At 35.3% G+C, this 21,274-nt stretch overlaps 1 protein-coding gene across 1 annotated transcript in view; it reads right to left on the bottom strand.

Annotated features, from left to right (window-relative positions):
* Rsph3 (Radial spoke head protein 3) overlaps window positions 1-21,274 on the bottom strand; it is a 182,713-nt gene that overhangs the window by 101,562 nt on the left and 59,877 nt on the right. The gene's annotated exons all lie outside the window — the stretch shown is intronic.

Genomic DNA, 21,274 nt, shown 5'->3' with positions numbered 1-21,274 from the left:
TCAAAATGTATTGGGAAATAAGCTTCGTAAGTGACGGTAAATCTTCGTGAATCACCCTGTATATAATTATTGTAGTAAAGTTACTGGAACATGTTACACTGAACAGTACTTCCATTCATTGCAGACTTATATATATATATATAATTTTTGCACTTCCTGTGGCGTCTCTCATACCATTTTAGGTTATTGGTATATAAAAGTTTAAGTACTCATAAATCAGTAAGAACATTGGCAAATAAGTAAATGAATGAATAAATAAATAAACAAACAAACAAATAACTAGATAGAAAGATAAATAAATAAATAAATAAATAAATGGACGGACGGACGGACGTAAAGACAGGCAGACGGACAAACAAATAAATAAATAGATAAATAAATAATAAATAAATAAATGGACGGACGGACAGACAGGCAGACAGACAAACAAATAAATAGATAGATAAATAAATAAATAATAAATAAATGGACGGACGGACAGACAGGCAGGCAGAAAAATAAATAAATAAATAAATAAATGGACGGACGGACAGGTAGACAGACAAACAAATAAATAAATAGATAAATAAATAATAAATAAATAAATAAATGGACTGACGGACAGACAGGCACACAGACAAACAAATAAATAAACAGGTATATAAATAATAAATAAATAAATGGACGGACGGACAGACAGGCAGACAGACAGGCAAACAAATAAATAAATAATAAATAAATAAATAAATGGACGGACGGACAGGCAGACAGACAAACAAATAAATAAATAGATAAATAAATAATAAATAAATAAATGGACGGACGGACAGACAGGCAGACAGACAAACAAATAAATAGATAGATAAATAAATAAATAAATGGACGGACAGACAGGCAGACAGACAAACAAATAAATAAATAGATAAATAAATAATAAATAAATAAATGGACGGACAGACAGACAGGCAGACAGACAAACAAATAAATAAATAGATAAATAATAAATAAATAAATAAATGGACGGACGGACAGGCAGACAAACAAATAAATAAATAGTCAAATAGTAAATAAATAAATAAATAAATAAATAAATAAATAAATAAATAAATAAATAAATACACAAATAGGTAAAAACATAAACAGATATAGTAAATAAATAATTAAACAAGTAAATACCAAAAAAATTAGAGTAAGTCTTATTGAATTAATAAGTGAATAATGTATTTCGTTTATAATGTTTGTGTGAAGTGAAGTTCCATAAATTCTGTGATATACATTTGAAGACACAAGAAACACCAAGCTTTCAGACACTTTATAGACGAGACGACTGTATCAAGAAATATTGAGCTATAAAATATATGCCGAAGAACATCGGGGACTTATATCTGACGAGATCGCAAATATAGTAAATAATTAATTCCGGAGTTGAATTTTATGGAAGAGTATACATTATATACGAGCAAGTGTCTGAGGTTCGGAATATAGCGCTTGCATGTCTCCTTGGCTTTATATTCGGACTTTCTTTGCCGTCTGTCCTCTTAACAAGATATATCGCATTCGTGATACAACTTACTTCGTGCTAATATAATAAAAGTATCGATCTTGAGGCCTGTTTACAGTCTACAGGTTGTTTAGACAGTCGCATAGAGCAACGATCAACAGGGAGGTAGAAAGTTTCTCAATTTCAATAAGTTCCTTTTAGCTAGCATTTGTTACTATATCTAATTTTGTAACAAAAGACGACACGCCACTGCAACAACTTATGCAAATAAAACCTACTGTCATGTAGGGTGCTCCTAGGTCTCATTATGAAAAGCAACAATTCCTTTTACGTTCGTCGAATTTGTAAACCTGATAATGTCTTTCTTCCTCGTTAAAGTTTTGTTTGGAATGAGAGAGAGAGAGAGAGAGAGAGAGAGAGGCGTTTTATTTGTAAGTTCACTAAAAATGTGTACGCTATTGTGATGAAAATTCTATAATATCACGTATCGCACACATGACCATGAGAAATGTCATCAAAACATACAGGGTGTCCCATTTTTCTCGTGCACCCATAATTTTTTTGTTTGGATTGGTATTGGAATTGGGCTAACATGTGTGGAGATTTGGTGCATGTAACTACATTATGGTACAAGATACACGTGACGTCATCAATCATGTTACATTGATTATACATATTAAGACGAGTTCAAAAATTTATCACAATGCCACCTTCCTAATCAATAACAACAACTAAACGACACAAAAACGTAATTGCAATGTGATAATGTTAAGCTTTGAGAGTCACAGAAGATGTTCCAAATGGTGACCATTCACATTAAAGCACATTCGAAGACGTTCCCCGAAAGACCGTATGACTGCCCGGCATGTTGCTGGCTGAATGAACACACAAAACTGTCGAATACGTTGCTGGATGTCGTCTGGTGTTGTCAGAATGTTCTGTTACACACTGTCCTTTACAGTTCCCCACAGAAAGAAGTCGAGTGGCGACAGGTCCGGAGAACGTGCAGGCCACTGTACGTGGATTGTGGCGTCGACAGTTGCTGTGGTTTGTTTAAATGTTAAGAGAGCAAACACACGACATGTACGGACGTCAGGCACATTCTGAAGGCATTCATTTTGCATTTTGTTGTTGTTATTGATTGGGAAGGTGACATTGTGGTACATTTTTGAACTTGTCTTAATGTGTGTAATTAATGTACGTGATTAAAGTATGTAGTACTATTTGAAAAATTGATAACGTCACGTGTATCTTGTGCCATAATGTAGTCACATGCACCAAATCTCTACACTCATGTTAGCCCCTCGTTCTAACATAACTCTCAAAAACAAAAATTCCAATACCTACCCAAACAAAAAAGTTATAATAGGTGCACAAGATAAATGGAACATTCTGTATAAAAGTTTAACATCATCCGTCAACGGAGGCCCTGTCACATTTCTATATTTCACACACTAGCATTATATTAGGTTACTTACAACATGCGCGATTCATCCTAGATTTCTTCATATTCTGTATTTGCCTGAAGGTACAATAGTACAAGCCACAAAAATCCGTTCAGTGTAGCCGACCTTTGGGATCGAACCTCGGACTTCCGGAATACAAGGCAGGCGTGCTAACCACTACACCAATATTCAATAAAGAATAATTTTATAGATTGAGAATTGTCTACTGAAGAGAATTTTTCATTTCTGATACGTGTTTCTTTATTTCCAGATTCTCGTACTAGCTTCACTTCTTACCATCTACGAGTGGTAAGTAATACAATTTTTAATTCATTTTGATATGAAACATCTATGTTCAAGGTACAAAAGTGAAAAGTTGTAATGTTTTGTTATCCAAAGTTTATTGTGACGTCATTTGTGGTACCATGAAAACAAAAGTGTAAGTGGTTTTACACGTGGCCCGTCACTCTCCATTCTATATTTAATGTGTCTCGATCGAAGTGAGACAAGTGGCCAAAAGGCTTGGTGCTCATATATACACTTCCTATCAGCCCAAATTTCCCTTGCAATGACGGGTTTTCGCGAACCTTTTAAATGATTCCCCTCCCTCCCTCACTTCCAGTGATTTATTGACTGATTCGTTTGTTCGTTCGTTCGTTTGTTCGTTTGTTCGTTGTCCATTCATCCAACCACCCATCCATCCTCACAATAAACATGGACATATTGGGAATATGTATTCGTTACCTATGTATTCGGTCGTTAAGTGAATCATGTGATTAGGACGGTGCGCGTAAGGGATCTGTGGCATGTAACTCATTCCACATCGAGGGTTAGCGCAATAGATCTCAATAGGTCGCAGTGCTGAGCCATCCGTGCCCCCCTCAGTTAAATTACATTCCATTCCGTACCTATGTATTACATGAATACCAAATAAAATACACTACATTATTACATACAGTGTTACAGAATGTATATATTTTATTTTGTTAGGTAGGCCTACCTTAATTGGTGGATGGCTGTATGAAGTAATCATTGGGGGTGCTATGCATAGACATTTCGATAACCCGCGCTACGAGCGTGCTAAACTAGCCCCGGCTATCGACTGGTTACTTGTACAGGATTCATATCATATCATATATCGCTAACACTGGTTTATGAATACGAAAAACGTTAGTTCGCTGATCATCCACCGGAAGCCCGCGCTAAGAATGTTTATGTATACGGCCCTGGGAATTCTTTAAATCACCTACCAATTTGTGTTATGTTCTACATACAATATTCTTCGGTGCCAGTAGAACACTGAATGTTTCATATCCTTCTCTCTTACGAGAGAATACACATACGTTTAAGAAATTGAAATCTATTTACTATAAGAATTGTAACAAGTCACAAGCTTAATGATAGTTGTACAGTATGCGCCAAAACAAATAGTACTGAAAATGTTTATTTAACAGAAAATATATACAGGATGATTCATGAGAATTTACCGTTCCTTACGAAGCTTATTTCCGAAGACATTCTGAGCAAAAAATATCATATAAACATTTGTCCTAATCGCAATATTTAGGAATGTTTAAAGATGTGTTAAACAGGGCAACATATTTTGTAGCCTACGACACGTTTCACAATTCCTCCGGATATGGAGGATTTGTTTTCACCGGCGACTGCAACTGTGATTTTTGTGAATTATATATCTGATGTCAGGTCAGTAAATTCTCTTGGAATATTCTCCTTCGGAGACTGAGTTCTTTGACCTCCGGATTTATTTCTTTTTCAAAAGAAGGCTCATTGTGCCCTGTCAAGGGAAAGAATAAAGAAGTAATGTAAGCTTCCCCGTTGTTAAGTATTCAAGTCAATAGATCTATTCATATGGCAGCAAACGAAAGAAAAACCTCCTTCCTTATATTATTTATGCAGCTCTAACATTATAAAAACATTCTTATTATGTTCAACATCGTTCACTTATTATAGCATAGCCTACGTGCCGTAAAGGTTGCCTTAGCAACATAAGAACTATGACACATACAAACCATATTTATTAAAACAAAATATAAACATTGATTTTTACATTATTTGGAAGATTTATTTCTGTTGGTAAAATAAATATTGAAAGTATAATTTGTTATGTTTGAAAATGTTATTCCTGAACCACTACTGATATTATTTTCGTAGAATCAGTTGAGCTTCTGCTTCCTGGGCTTGGTTTATTAATTCTTCAGGAATTTTATCCATGTTGGCCCAACTTTTATTCTCTTTGTCAATTTTATTAGTATATAAGCAAAACAACCATGTATTGTGGGTCCCTATCACCACGGCATGGCGCGTCCTCAGGTTGCGGATCGAGGAGACGGCCTCCAGATATGGAGGGTAGCTGTGAATATATTGAATAAGCAGTCGCGGACAGCCGATCAGGGGTGGTCCTCCAGCTTGGGGGTTGGGCGAAGGGCTAACAACCCGTCACCGTAAAAAACAGCTTGTTACGAATCCTTCAAATAAGCCTACCGCACGCATTGTATTCTTCACCTGACATAATTAGAAACATTAAATCCAGACGTTTGAGATGGGCAGGGCATGTAGCATGTATGGGCGAATCCAGAAATGCATATAGAGTGTTAGTTGGGAGGCCGGAGGGAAAAAGACCTTTAGGGAGGCCGAGACGTAGATGGGAAGATAATATTAAAATGGATTTGAGGGAGGTGGGATATGATGATAGAGAATGGATTAATCTTGCTCGGGATAGGGACCAATGGCGGGCTTATGTGAGGGCGGCAATTACCTCTGGGTTCCTTAAAAAGCCAGTAGGTAAGTATAAGCAAAACAAGGTTGTCTTGGAAACCATTACGTCATTCCTTTACTAAGGAATTACACGAAGAAAATGATGAAAATTTAATTTTGTAGTTTCTAATAATGTTTTATGATGCTAGAATTGTATAAAACGTACAATATATAACTCGTAAAATCTCGAATTAAGTCATTTGTGAAAATTAGCGCATGAGCATGCGCAAAACATTCACGTATGGCATAATTCTCAATATTATACACTTGATGAACAAGTAACTACTGTATTATTATAATAACCTATATTTACTTAAAAACATAAGAAATCAAAATGCGAACATTTCGCTAGGACTGTTTTATGGGAGAAAAAGATGTGACAAGTCCAAGAGCCAATCAGAGATCTCAAGATCACGTGTATGTGTTTACATCACTTTATTCTTTCGTTAGACAGACTTTAAGTATATATTGGCTCATTTGGTACTCTGATCTGTTGACGACCATGGTATCCAATCGCTTATAGATTATAATAAATTATTTATCTTACTATTCTTAACTTTCTAATTATATTTCTTTTCCAAAGCAAACCACGTTACATACTTCAGTTAGATAAGAATAATTGAGGCATTGACATGGAAAAGGTCGTAACTGCCAAAAATTCGAATTTTTAGGTTTTTCATTAAGAAGGTAGTAAATGGTCATGCCAATGGCACAGAGAAGGTAGTATGTCCGTATGTAATGAAACGAAGTTGGAAACGTAGTGACTAGATGTTGTAAGTTGTATATGCACAGCTGTTGGCGCGGAGAAGGTAGTAACTCCTTTTACAACATCAGAGTGTGTCTAGACAAATATGGGCTGATAACTGTGCAGGGCAGAATAAGAATCGGGTGATTCTAATGGTCCTGATTTACATTATTGCCAAGAAACATTTTGATTCAGTGGACTTGAAATCCCTGGTTTCAGAACATTCCTACATGCCATGTGATAGGGAATTTGGCATCATAGAGAAAAGAAAAAAAAAAAAGATGCAAGACCATGGTTCCAGAAGAGGTAAGGCCTAATAATGTAATAATGATGAAGGATGAGGATTTCTTCGACTTTTCTGCAGAATGTGACAAGTTTTTGAATACAACTCCTATCAAAATCAGCACCCTCAACTGCATTAGACTCTCAAGAACTGATTTTCCTCTAACAAAAACAAGACAGTCATTTAATGACCTTTAAATGTGGAGAGAGCACAGGATTTTTAAGAAAGGACAGTCATTAACGTCAATCACTAACTTGCAGTGCTTGCAACGCCTTGAAAGACCAGTCGTCCCTGATGCCAAAAAGAGAGACTTGTTATCTATGTTAGACTTCTTCGATGAAAAGTATCATGCATTTTACCGAAATATTTGTGCATAATGTATAAATAACGTTAATTCTGAGTTTGGCTAAGGAGTGATTTCAATGTTGTATTTTCATAAAATAGGATTTCACAGATAAATCTGTGCCAGACTTTTCAAATTTCATATGTAACACAAACATGAATGTATGCCTTTCATTTAAAGCAGTTTCTGTAATAATGTAAGTGAGAGAGTGTTCATAAATTGTTTTTTGCTTCCCCTGAAAAATTTTGTTTTTGGTAGTTACTACCTTTCCCATGTCAGCGCCTCAATTCATCATTGACTGCTGTGTTTAAACCCATAATGTAATAGCGAACATGGCAACCATTACATCAAACAACAAATCATTGAACTTTTCATTAATCTTAACCCGACTTTACACCCCTGACAAAGAAAGGCATATTAACTATTTTTGTATCCGAATTACCATTGCGGATTGCGGAATGTGAAGAATTATTGTAGGGCAATCGGCGTAGCTCAGGAGAAAGGAGTAAGTTCTCTGATGTGAAGCTGGACTCGGGCGTGAGTTCGAGTCTCTTCAGCTGATTATCTGGTTGGATTTTTTCGTGATTTTACTCAATTATAAGACGAATGACAAATAAATCTCTGTCGAATTCTCGTTGTAATTTCTCCCAAATATCATCTCGCTGTCACGATGTAAGTAAAATAGTTACATTTAATGACATTTCTAGAGGATTAAGGTTAGATCAGAAGTCAAATTTCTGCAGTTCATATATGGTTGAAAGGACATTGTTTATCTTAATATATTGACCCATATGGTAATGTAAGGTACGTACACTAAAATTATTTCGCATGTCCTTAACGTATGTCTCTTCATGAAAATTGTAGTGAGGTGTACTGACATACAGTTAGTCGTGGACATTCTTCATAAAATAATAAAAGCGATAGCGGTTTCCATCGACAAGATTATTCTGTTTGATAAATAGTTACTCCATGTTTGCTGATAAAAAATTTAGCTCTTTGTTTCTTGTATTTTTCTTGGTATAGGGCATATGGACTTAACATTGCCATAAGATCCTTTGTATAAACAGAATGAAAAAATTACTATATCAGTGGGCCATGTTTAGAAATTATCAGGCTTTGACTACTTGTAAAACAAGAAAACATCAGGCTTCGACTTAGCAGCCATAAATGATGTTCTCTTGTTTTATAAATTATAAAAAAACCTGCTAATTTCTAAAAATGGCCCACTGATTGTAATTCCTTCATTGTTTCATACATACGGTTCTTAAGATAATGTTAAATTTATATGCCCCATAGCCAGAGAATAAGGTGCTTAGGAAAATATTTGGGGCTAAGAGGGATGACGTTACAGGAGAATGGAGAAAGTTACACAACACGGAATTGCACGCATTGTATTCTTCACCTGACATACTTAGGGACATTAAATCCAGGCGTTTGAGATCGGCAGGGCATGTAGCATGTATGGGTGAATCCAATGGATATAGAGTGTTAGTTGGGAGGCCGGAGGGAAAAAGACCTTTGGGAGGGCTGAGACGTAGATGGGAGGATAATATTAAAATGGATTTGAGGGTGATGTGATATGATGATAGATTAATCTTGCTCAGGATAGGGACCAATGTCGGGCTTATGTGAGGGCGGCAATGAGCCTGCGGGTTCCTTAAATGCCAGTAAGTATGTAAGTAAGTAATAATATGAATCATATTTGGAAATGTATTGTTTGAAGAGGTTCAAAAATTCAAATATCTTGGAGCAACAGTAACAAATATAAATGCCACTCGGGAGGAAATTAAACGCAGAATAAATATGGGAAATGCTTGCTTGGTCTCTCACTTTGAGAGAGGAACAGAGATTAAGAATGTTCGAGAATAAGGTTCTTTGGAAAATATTTGGGTCTATGAGGGATGAAGTTGCAGGAGAATGGAGTAAGTTACACAACGCAGAACTGCACACATTTTATTCTTCACCTGACATAATTAGAAATATTAAATTCAGACTGAGATGGGCAGGGCATGTAGCACGTATGGATGAATCCAGAAATGCGTATAGAGTTTTAGTTGGGAGACCGGAAAGAAAAATACCTTGGGAGAGGCCGAAACGTAGATGGGAGGATAATATTAAAATGGATTTGAGGAGGGTGGAATATGATAGTAGGAACTGGATTAATCTTTGACCGATAACGGGCTTATGTGAGGGCGGCAATGAACCTCCGGGTTCTCTAAAAGCCATAAGTAATTAAGTAATACATGAATCATAGTAGTATGAATCATAGTTTCATATATCAGTATATGAAAGTTGCACGTAAGTAGAGCTTACATTATTAATATTAATAAAGACTGTAAAACTTTTTATACCTTAAAAGGTTTTTGCTGTACTCTGTGATGAAATAGCATGCACGCCTGCCTTTGCATATGCAGTATTAAATGCAATAAAATGTAAATTAATGATGCAAAAATCGTTTTAGAGATTTTCGCGTAGATACTCGTAAATAAATCTCTATTTCTGTCTTCTTGATGGAGATTTTTTTAAATCTGTAAACCCAGTACTGTTTCCATTTTTTAAATCTTCATGAAGTTTCATTTGCCTTATCGATATTATCAAATAGATTTGGTATGTTTTCCCTCCCATAATGATAATAATATAGAACTTTCACATTGTTCATCATCTTTTTCATCGTCATGAACTTCAATAATTAAGTGTCCGACCTGTTAACGTCATTATGGTGAGGCATGAACCATAACCAGTCATTCAAAATCCCTGTTCATAGGTCAGCTTAGCGGAAGAGTGGGGCTTAAAACAACACATAACAACCACAAGAAAAGGACACACACTCAGAAGGAAGATATCCTCATTCTCTGCTAAGAATCGAACCCGGGACAGATCGAAATTCTGTCATTATTGCGTCGAAGTAGAAATGCCGTTTATGTAACAATTACGTGTGTATGTATAATTCAAATCCATACCCGCATATAATTCTCGCTGTGGCCATGTTACTTTTTAATATACTTGAGACATTCAGATCGATATTTCCGTGTGGTAAGTCGACTGGACTGGCCATAACGTGACGTAGTAACCTCGGGGCGCGCTTCCGGTTCTCCTGCATAGATAACACACGGAGCGCCAATGAGAGTTCTCGGTATGGCATGCGAAATAAGGGGCACTAAACCCGTGTGGGAGGATCAGTGGGCTTACCGACGTCTTGTGGGTCTTGGCTAGTGGAAAGTTTCTTCAATAATTAATTTCGTTTTGATATTGTCTTGTTTTTCTGAGAAGCGTTGAGTCAGACGTGCAGTTGCGAGAAACCTGCAGAATGGTGTTCAACGAATCATGTATGGAAAGAACAAGTTGGAACTTCTGTTGCTCTGACCCTTCTGTATTCTGACGTAAAGTGTTTTGTTTTTGTTTAGTCAACTGTCCGAAGACAGGTTTGAACCTAATAAGTGACACGAATAAGGCATCACTATTGAGGCAACTAAGCCGGAAGATAATGGGGTAGGGTGGCCAATTCCTTCCCCCTCCATTGTATACATCGCTGACTAGTAACATATTAACATATTATACTAATCAGACTTCAGATGTATACAAACAATTGTTTTTTTCTCTGACATATCAAGTGAAATGTACAGGGTGATCCTTGCGTAAAACATTTACTACTGAACTTTATTTGTTGAAACTTTTTGCATACAACACTGAAAGATGGGATATTCCTCAGAGCTCAACATGATCCCCATTGCATACCCTGCACAACTCATAACGGTGATGCAATTCAGCCCATGTCCGTTGTAAACATAAGAGGGGTGATTTGTTGGAAACTTGAGTAATTTTTACTCTCAGATCATCAATGTTCCTGGGTTTCTGTGAATAGACAATGTCTTTAACAAAACCCCACACGAAGAAGTCAGGAGAGGTTAGATCTGAGGAGTTTGGGGACCAAGCCAAGAGATAGCTGCTTTTCATACTTGTTTAAGCCTGCGACTTCCTGCATGTTTTTTTTAACACAGAACCTGTTTTACAAGTTTTCGATACCACAACATTACGGGCTCTACCTCCATGCCCCCCCCCCAAGTGCCTTTATGGCATGTTATGGGGATACCTTTACCTTTTTACAACATTATGGAATCGTATTAGGTACATTACGCACACCATACTCACGTCGAAATCCCCTTTGAACTCTTTTAACACTCTCAAATTTAGCATACCAAAGAACACAGTGTGCCTGTTGTTGATTTGTAGTAGCCATTTTAATCATCTACGATTTTCATTTGTCCTTTCAGATTATGCATTGTTAACTGTCATATAATATGGAAACCCCTATCTTTTAATCATAATATAATCAGCAAGAAATTTGTCATACTATCATAATAGCTTTATAATAATAAATTAATATTATTCATACCCAAACGGATCAGACTGTTCTTCTCGATAATAGATATACATATCAGCCAGAACCTGAATCAGAGGGCACGTAGAGTGTGTATTCCGATATATTATTACCCTGTTCGTACTGAAATTCTAGTCTGAAACTTATTTGGTACACAGGTAATTCTTCTCTTTCCTGTGTCCCTGAATTCAGCTTAAAAATATGCCGATACATAGTGAATTCTTTCTCTGCCGGTATACAGTACATCCTACATTCTAGGATTAGACTATCATAGAACGTCCCTAATGAATTCTTCTTTCCCTCTATAACCTGGACTTTAGTTCAAAGCAAATTCAGGTTCGAAGTCAATTATTCTTTCCCTTTACACTCTGCATTCTAGCTTTAGGTTTCGCGTCGTAGCTGCGTGGTCTAAGGCGTCATGTCTTGGACTGGCAATACAGACGCTCGTTCGAGTTATCATGAGAGAAGAAATTTTCTCATGAAATCTCGACCAATATATCGTTGTTTATTTTATGAAATCTCCTGTGTGACTTCTCAGAAAATAATTTTTAATGAGGAAGAAAACAATAATTAAAAATTAATGGGCCTACATAAGAATATGAAATAATTCGGTAGAAAATGTTGGTGAATATGGTGAACACAAATGACATAATCAAGGATCTGGGTAGGCCTATTGACACATAGAATGAGAATTTTATATTTTGGGCATTTAATACAATGCAAATATTTAAATGATAAAATGACACATAAACTAAATGAAAAGCATTCTTTATGTCACTAAGAACTTTTGCTAAAGGCAAATTAAAATAATACCGATAGAATCAGAATTTTATATTTTGGGCATTTAACACACTGCAAATATTTAAATAATAAAATTGCACATAAACTAAATAAAAAGCATTTTTTATTTTTCTAAGAACTTTTGCTGAAGGCAGATTGAAATAATCAAAAGATCCATAGAATGGGAATTTTATATTTTGCACATTTAATACACTGCAAATATTATTTAAATGACAAAATGACACACAAACTAAATGAAAAGTGTTATTTATATTACTAAAAACTTTTGCTTAAGACAAATTGAAATAATCAAAAGGCACATAGAATCAGAATTTTATATTTTGGGCACGAAAATATTTCCACTCAAGAATATATGTGAAGTAGCTTCTAGTAGCATGAATATTAAATAGTTAGCGCCACTTTACAATCTCATATTTTTGTGTTTAATGGCATGGATTACACTTGCCCCAAATTTACACTTACCCCGGTTTACCTTACATCTTTCAAGATATGGCGACACGGACAACAATACTTATTTACAAACGTATTGCCATAACAACAATATACGAGATTCATCTTTTAATCTCTCCCATTATAATAAAATCCAATTCATATAAATACCCATAAAACATACAATATTTTGGCTAAAATAAAATATAATCGACTTCGTCTCGTATTTTTAAACTTTTCCTCGTTCACGTAAATCTCACTTATTTTGTCTGTGTACAGCGCTTTCTTTTAAACTATTGAATGAACTTTTTAATGCAACATCCCCAAGGCATTTCATCCCGAAAAGGTGTGCATGAAATGTATTTTTCTGAAAATTAATGGATTATATCCATTATTTTTCTGAAAATTAATGGATTTTATCCATGACCATAACGAAAAACATGCCTTTACTAAATACTTTTGCGTGTGTAAAGTAGGCTATTATTCAACATTACTTTATTTCACTAGTGAGATAAAGACTTTACCTCACAGTTCATTAGTATTTTCCTAGTACCCGGGTACACACGTATACTTTTCCATTCAGCTATTACTCAAGAAGTTAATATGTTAGTTACTAGATGTCACGACCTCTACTTCTTTATTACAATTTCTTAAATATACCTACACTCAATCTCCTTCTCTTTTCTCTATCTGCTACGTCGTAATTTGTACATTACATCCATATCTAATATGCATCTTTTTTAAACTTTGTAATAATTTACCTCTTGGGATGCAAGGAGACTTGAGCCTACGAAGTTGGGTTTATAGGATTTTAAAACAACACGCGTTAGCCAACTGAGCTAAACAGACACGATGATTAATTAAGTTTTAATATTCCTCTTAAGTTTACAGAAGTAAAATGTGAAATTATTTTAATCACATTAGTTCCGTGAACACTTCTAAATAATCCCTGAAACTTCAAAAAGACGAAAATACACGTTATAGAGAAAAAATATATATTTAAATTATATAATTAATTATAATTTGTTATTTATCCAACGCCTTAGATACCATTCTTTACTAATCATGGCCTCCTACATCATGACCTACCTAGTAACGTATTGATTCTAAAATCCATGCCACGGTATGTGATTACATGAGGACTTATTTTCAACATATTTTCTTTTATAAAACATAATTTTTCGTTATGGTCATGGATAAAATTACGTATGGTACTTGTGAGCGTGATCTTTATTGCACTCGTGTAATTTAAGCACTCGGCTGACGCCTCGTGCTTAAATCTTTCCACTCGTGCAATAAAGATGCACTTACCTCACAAGTACCATAAATAACTATTATTTGAAATGAATAATACGATGACGATTTATTTAAAATTGGCTTTAAAGATGCTCTTCTTGACTGCAGAGTGGCAAATCAAATGATAAAGTTGTGTCATAAAAACGATCGACTGAGAGAAATACTACATATTTACGAATTATTGATACCGTACGTAAATAAACCCAAGGTATGAATCATTTCCCAGTCTTTCTTCAGAAAAGATTACAACAACTCTAAGGTGTAGCTAAGAAGAAAAGATGCACTCTACATGACTTTGACCGACTTTGCAGGTCGAAATTGAACCCTTCATAAATTATTTACGGCTATTATGAAGACCTTTATAATTGGATGTTTATAGGTACCGAATACATATTGATTCACAAATTCCCATCGAAAACGTCCACTTAAACTGTACAATTTATAAATTAAATCGAATATCAAATTATTGGTTTATAAAAACCATTTTTTTTTGTGTTGCGGAAAAGGACAGTTCATCTTACTGAAGTGCACTGTAAATGATTTCATTTATAAGCATCTTGAATAATAGTTAAAAATAAACCCCAAATGGAAATGACACTGATAACATAAGATCGTCCACACCTGTGGAGTAACGGTTAGCGCGTCTGACCGCGAAACCAGGTGGCCCGGGTTCGAATCCCGGTCTGGGCAAGTTACCTGGCCGAGGTTTTATCCGGGATTTTCTCTCAACCCAATACGAGCAAATGCTGGGTAACTTTCGGTGCTGGACCCCGGACTCATTTCACCGGCATTATCACCTTCATTTCATTCAGACGCTAAATAAAACCTGAGACGTTAATACCGCGTCATAAAATAGCCCAATTAAAAAAAGCATAAGATCAATAAGAAACTACATTGTTACGTAACTTGTAATACACATAATGAAGTGTCACATTCATGACATCGATTATTTTGCACTGCAAAGTCTTGATTTTGGCTTATTTCGATACTTATTCTATCACCAGCGTCATTAAAATAATTTTCAAAGAGTGGACCGTGCCTTAACGGCCATGTACTGTACGCCGCGACAGGTATCCACTGGTTAATTCATGAATACACACGTCGATGAGACTATTAAGACTCAAGAGGGGGAGTGTTTTGCAGAGCATTGTGTTATGCGTGTGTGTGTGTGTGGTTGACAACTTTCTCCACACCTCGCTGCACGCAATGGTGGTGTGCAGGTTTTGGAATGCTCTGTCCGTGTGTATTAAGATGACCGTGCGCTACACTTTTCACATATTGCGTATTCCTTGATCACTTTTTACACGTTGCTGAACGAAAACATATCGTCATTTTTTTCGGTTTAGTAATAGTAATATGCGTTACAAGAGCGGTATGTGGAAGTTTTCATGTTCGAGGAAAAGTTTGAAAAAGCGAAACGTAGTTGAGCTTTTTTAATTTCCGAGAATTGAAAGAAAACATACCGCTCGTGTATCGTACATTATTTTGTGCGAAGATCGTTTATTACATACCGTACCTGAAAGAGGAATTTCTAATTAGTTGCAATGAAATCTCCATCTTGGTTTCTGTTCAATGACGGCAAATTTGCAAAACAAAAATATCTATCTTCAACATTGTGGCTTTAAAATGTTTTCTGTGTTTACTATACTCCAGCAGGCCGTGATATACGTCTGTCTTTTTTTTCCCCCAGTCTATAAATGCGAACTTAGAACAAACGGTAAAAGGTTATGTAATGATTTATTTTTCATTTTAATATTTTAACAATATTATTTATATAACATATTGCAGTAATAACATCGGCATCTGGAATCTTGTTGATTTTTTCACGGCTTCCTTAATGTTACTTGCATCACGAATGCAGTAACTTTAGTGGAGTTGTAGAGTTTACTTAATTTTTGCAAATATTTAAAAACAATAATTAACAGTGCAATTTAGGTGAAATTGCAGTGGTAAGTATCCAATTTATAATTATTACTATATTGAACGTCTCTAAAAATAATGTTAAAAGCCTAAAGCAGTAAAATCAATATGTCACTTAAGCGGTAAGAAGAGGGAAATTGTTATGTGTGTTAGGTTGGGAATATTGAATGTGGAATTTTAGATTTACCGCGGATTGGTTTTATGCGGAAACCAAGCAAATACGCACGATCTCGCACAAACATGTCATTTTTTTTTTCGGTTTAGTGAATTATTAATGTTTCATCCAAGGTTTCTAAGCAACGTAATGGTTCCGTTATTAGGGAAGGAAACAAATCTATAGGTCTATCTGCTGTTTGTTACGCGATGAGTAGAGTTTTTATTTTCTACGTGGTCCGGAACAAAAACGACATTTTCTTTCATATTGGGTTGATGCGAAAGTTCATTCAACACTACAGCAAATACCTTACTATAATAATACCGGACAGCTATATACTAGCAGCATTGGCGTGAGTGCGAAATATCGCGGAGCGGGATGGAATTACGTCCACATATACAAATATTAACATATCGGGATCCGAACTATTGTTTAAAACGTGAGTTACTAATGTGGAATAATATATGAAACACTTAATAATTGTTGAATAATATTTAATGTAAAATTATTATCTTATATCAAAACTGCATATTATGAGAAATATTGCATGCTTCATATTACTTTCCGTAATTAGTTGTTGCGTATTTTTTCTTTGGTTTTGTATTGTATTGTATTTATTAACATTCCATGGTATTCATACATGCTTACAGCTAGAATATGGAACAAGTCAAAAAACTTAATACTATTAAAAAATCTTAATTTATAGTCACAGTCTAGATGAAATATATACAGACGAGATTTACAATATAGTCTACTAGTACAACACATAGTTTTAGTATCAATTTCATGAAGTGTTATTGAATGTCATGAATTCACCTACAGAATAGAAGGTTTAGTGAGACAAAATCAATTCTGACATTAGGAATGAATTTACAATAATGCTTTATATACGCATTGCTGACAACTGCAAAAATAAAATTGATAGTAATCTGATGCTTGTAATAATTAGTAAAGGCATGTGGACAACAATAAAACTTAATTTGATAAAACTTTGACATTTCCGATACATTTTAACTTCTGTTCATTTATTAGGTCTAAATAAAAAACTAATTTGTATTTTTCTATCAACACAAAGACGAAGGAATTAGGCCTACTGAAGAATGTTGTTGACTCATGTTTTATGATCCCTCGGAAATCGAAAGTACGATTTGGAGTAATTTGTAATGCTGTAATTTTGTAGCAATTATAAACAGCACATATACACCCTTACATTTTAACACAGCACTAATTAATAAAACTATTAACTAGCCCAGCAACAATATAGTATCGCCACACCGGCCGTCTAGGTAGCAGCACCAGCGTCGTTCGCGCGTAAAACTGCTAGCTGTCCGGTGTTGTTATAGTAAGGTATTTGACTACAACATCTATAGGCGACTGGAACACGTGAATGATGCACATCTGCATCACATGAGAAATCTAGAAGAGGAGAAGAAAACATCTCTCACGCGCCAGAAGATTGCTCCAAACTTTATACAGGGACATCATTTTATTTTTACTAGCATTTTTAATATTAACCTGTCTATATCTTTAGAGAACCGGAAACACAGTTTTCTATTCCCTTCCACGACTGTAGTTCGATGTTACTGGCGTAAAACACAAACAAATCACTCTACTAGGTATAGGAGGGAAGAAAAGTAGTTCATCCATTTACGTAAACTAGGAAATATCGCAATTTTGAGTTTGATAATTTTCATTAGGTTTTTGTTTAATCAAAATACAGTACTGTATTAACACTTAGTGGTTTTACTCACAAATTGAGCTATCCATTCGGACGTATTAATTATGCAGTGTATATTGTACTGTTATAGCATATTAGCGTACAATATAGAGAATGAAGTTAAATTGAAAAATAATCATAATATGGATATTTAAACACATTTTTTAAAAATAGTGGCCGTTCATTTCGATACAGGCTTCAGTTCTTTTGTGCATATTATCGCACTGCAGACTATTGTACCTAATTCCAATTACCAGTTTCGTCCTTCGTACGAGTAACTCATGTTGAAATAATTCTGTACCTACTCTATAAAAGAGTACCTTACGTACTGTAAATTCAATCTTCACTTCTGCCCGATCCAAAAAGATAAAATTACTCAGAAATGCTATCTACTGTCCGTTCAAATGGTTTTGTCGCAGGATCGTAGAAAGGGGGGGGGGATCACGTGACAGTTAATTACTTAACGAGGCCCTTTTATTTAAGTTATTTTAAACACTTGTATAATATTACGTAGACGTCCAATTCCTAGCAGGAAATTAATGTTTTCAGAAAAGAGCTAAGATAGCCCAGCTACTAGACTTAACAGAGGGGCGAACAGAAGCAGGTGGGGGAAACCGGAATGCGACGTAGGCAAACGGACGACAGTACCTGTACGAAAATATGATTCAATATTGAAAGCTCTTTCGTCACTGGAAAACGCGAACATATTTCTGGAACGTACTATACTCGCTAACTCAGTACTGCTTACGCGCCCTCGGCTCTGTGTCGTGAACGGTTCGAAGTTTACTAGTAGAAGGGGTGGGAGTGAAGTGAATTAAAAAACTCAGGTACAATAAAAATTGAAGTAAAAATAAAATGATGTCCCTGTATATGAAGCCAAACTGCTGATATGTACAACTATTTCGAAATGGGAACTTACTTTTCAGTAACCTTAGAGGCAAAGTTTTATCCTCTTGCAGACATGTTTGTTGGATTGAATGTATCATACTTTATACAGGGACATCACTTTATTTTTAACAACATTTTTAACATTAACCTGGCTATACTCGGAAACACTGTTGCCCCCTTCCATTACAGGAGTTTGAAGTTGCTAGTGCAATATGTAAACAAATCATTTTACTAGGTATAGGAAGAGAGAAAAGTAGTGTATCCATTTATGTTGTAGGGAAATACGATATTACGATTTTCAGTTTGATCATCGCTTTTATGGAATTTATCAAAGTACAGTAGAGTAGTAACATTTTTTTTTCAAAAACTCAACTTTTCAGGCGACTATGTTCATTATGTAATGTCTACTTTATTTAGCATATTAATTTTATTATTTGTGTTAACATACAATATAGAGAGTACATTTAAATTGTGGAGGTCATAAGTAAAGGGCTGTAAGTGCACTTAAGTTACTTTTGAGAAAACGGGGTTTAAATATTTAAGCTTTCGTAAAATCGGTGAAATTTTTATTGAAATTTTAATGTGTGATGAGCTTAAAATATCCCTTTGCCACTAAAATTTTAGATACTTTAGCTTACACTGGATGCACTTAACTCATGTTATTACAAATGTCACTAGCATTCCTTTGCTTGTAGCCACCTCAATTCAAAATAAGCTAATCTGAATTTTTAAACAAGTTGCTGAAAATGGTTGCCGTTCATTACAATGCAGGCTTCAATTCTTTACGCATATTATTAAAAACATTTTGAAGTATATTCTCTGAAATTGAATTTATCGTTTCTTGAATATAATTTTTTAGTACGATATTATTAATATAGGTTCTTTCTTCTATAGAAAACGCAATCATATTTCTGAAACACACTATACACTGCAGTGTTTACTTCAGTGCTTGAAGAGTTTGAATGCAACAGCGGCCGTAAGTTTGTGTGTCTGACGGGAGCAAGGACATTAGTGAAGGGGTGGGAGTGAAGTACATTCAGAAATGCAGGTACAATAAAAATGTAAGTAAAAATAAAATGATGTCCCTGTATTATTTAATTGCATGTCATTTACTTAACATTGTAATATACACGCGCTCAGCAAAAATATAACGATTGCTCTGTGGTACATAAAAGTAAACAGTGCGACTCACGCCTCCTATTCTGAGTCGTTATATTCGCATTGCTGTTGAGTTACAACTTGAAGCTAATTGTCAGGAATCATGCGACTTGCTAAACGGTAATGCAATTAGTTCAACATCTGCAAAATAAATCATACACAGTGTGAAGAAACTTGGCACATTGGCATCAACACGAACTGTGAAGATAATGGCAAGTTCGTTTAAACGAGTGAACGCTTGCTAAACTGTGAAAATAGTGATAACAACGACGATAAAATACAATATTCGCTTGACGTATGGCAAAAGGTAGGTCTTATTTTAAATGAAAAGTATAGGCATAATAAATTATTTTCTACAAAACAAAACATTAAATAATTATTTTCTGTGAAACATAAACAATATTATATTATTCTCGGCTGATATTGCTTGCTTTATATAAAACAACTTCTCTTGCTAGCATAACTAAAAGTGTCTATGCAGTATTTGCTACCGAAATGTTGGTAGGACGATTTATTTACCTCAGGACAATAATTTTCAATCCTGAAATGTCTCTATCAGACTTAATAGTTTTGCTGATGATAAATGGTGGACAACATGTGAAATACTTTCTTTAGAGTTGTCTATAAATACAGGTTATGCCTGAAAAACATGCAGTTTTACATACCTATATCAAAGTTAATAGAGTGAAGTCTGGAGACAGTAAGGGCTGTGATCAAGCAGTACCAATTCTATTCGCTATTCAGGAGTCCAAATGATCACTAAGAGTCATGATGCAAACGATATCGCAATTACCTGCCGACTTTTGTGCTACTATATTATATAATATAATATAGGAGACGATACTAAGGGATATGCTACTGCAGCTAAATGACAGCTGTGAACAGTATGGAATGAAGATAAATGTCAACAAGACGAAGGCCATGATCATAGGAAGAAAAGTAAGAAAGTTAAAAATTCGAATTCTAAATGAGGCAGTAGAGCAAATGGACAGCTTCAAATATTTGGGGTGTATTATAAGCAGTAACATGAACTGCTGCCAGGAAGTCAAAAGGAGGATAGCAATGGCAATGGAAACTTTTAATAGAAAAGGGAGCATCTTCTGCTGGCCTCTGGAGAAAGAACTGAGGAAGAGACTAGTGAAGTGCTTTGTGTGGAATGTAGCATTGTATGGGACAGAAACATGGAAATTACGACGAAGTGAAGAGAAGCGAATAGAAGCATGTGAAATGTGAAGGCCACATCTGTGGAGTAATGGTTAGCGCGTCTATCCGCGAAACCAGGTTCGATTCCCGGTCGGAGCAAGTTACCTGGTTGAGGTTTTTTTTTCCGGGGCTTTCCCTCAACCCAATATGAGCAAATGCTGGGTAACTTTCGGTGTTGGACCCCGGACTCATTTCACCGGCATTATCACCGTCATCTCATTCAGACGCTAAATAACCTAAGATGTTGATAAAGCGTCGT

This window comes from Periplaneta americana, chromosome 8, assembly GCF_040183065.1.
Source record: "Periplaneta americana isolate PAMFEO1 chromosome 8, P.americana_PAMFEO1_priV1, whole genome shotgun sequence".
Lineage (NCBI taxonomy): Eukaryota > Metazoa > Arthropoda > Insecta > Blattodea > Blattidae > Periplaneta > Periplaneta americana.
Note: the sequence above shows the minus strand (reverse complement) of the source record. Positions and strands in the feature narration are given on the sequence as shown.